The sequence below is a fragment of the Centruroides vittatus genome, unplaced genomic scaffold (genome assembly GCF_030686945.1).
Source record: "Centruroides vittatus isolate TY-2023 unplaced genomic scaffold, ASM3068694v2 contig_1035, whole genome shotgun sequence".
NCBI classification, from domain to species: domain Eukaryota; kingdom Metazoa; phylum Arthropoda; class Arachnida; order Scorpiones; family Buthidae; genus Centruroides; species Centruroides vittatus.
In genome coordinates, this window is record NW_027120673.1 from 1,986,676 (window position 1) to 1,987,497 (window position 822).

The window sequence follows — 822 nt, forward strand, 5'->3', positions numbered from 1 at the left end:
TTTAATTAATTTTAAAATTATATATATTTCGATGCTTAAATCAAATTCTTATATCAATATAAAGTATAATTCGTATTAAAAATATAATCCTAGTATATATGTAATATTGAGTATTTGTTGAACATAACTAACAAATTGTATATAATTTCACAGGTAGTGATTTATAACCTGGTTACATCCATTCCGGAGGATCAAGATTGCATTACGGATGTTGAAAAGGTACACGGTAACAAAACTAAGGTTTATTTCTTTAAATTTTTAATCCTTGACCACTAAGAGGGTAGCTGTAATAACACCTTCAAGGGCCAGGCTCACAATAGGGTGGCTAGCCGGCAAGTGACGTAGTTAAAGATATTTGAGGTAATAAAAATGCCCCATAAAAATTTCCTGCGATTCCGATCCGGATTTCATTCCGTAGACTGATAAATTGACACCTTTTCCACCTCGAGATTCAGCCTTAAAAAAAAGTAAAGAAGCCAATAAATTGGGCCCGTCCGGGATTTGAACCCGGGACCTCTCGCACCCAAAGCGAGAATCATACCCCTAGACCAACGGGCCACTAGAACTAAGTCTTTATATATTTTATAATAAAGCATTTCTTGAAAAACCAATTGTTACACTTTAAGATCAACTATTAATTTTAGTTTCGCGCCAGTACAATTTTATAATTGCTTACTTACTTACTTCTTTTTAATTGCTTAAACAGTACCTAAACTACACGTGAGAAAATGTGACGATTCTATCTGAAGAAATTTAATTTTTTTTTAAGAATGCAAAAACACTTTAAAAATTCAAAGATACAAAAGTATAAATAATTAATAA

The 822-nt window shown here is 31.6% G+C and overlaps 1 non-coding gene across 1 annotated transcript; it reads right to left on the bottom strand.

Annotated features, from left to right (window-relative positions):
• Positions 1 to 486: 486 nt before the first annotated feature.
• On the bottom strand, positions 487 to 558 carry TRNAP-UGG (transfer RNA proline (anticodon UGG)). The gene has a single exon. It is a non-coding gene; the product is annotated as a tRNA-Pro (tRNA).
• Between the last annotated feature and the right edge of the window lie 264 nt (positions 559 to 822).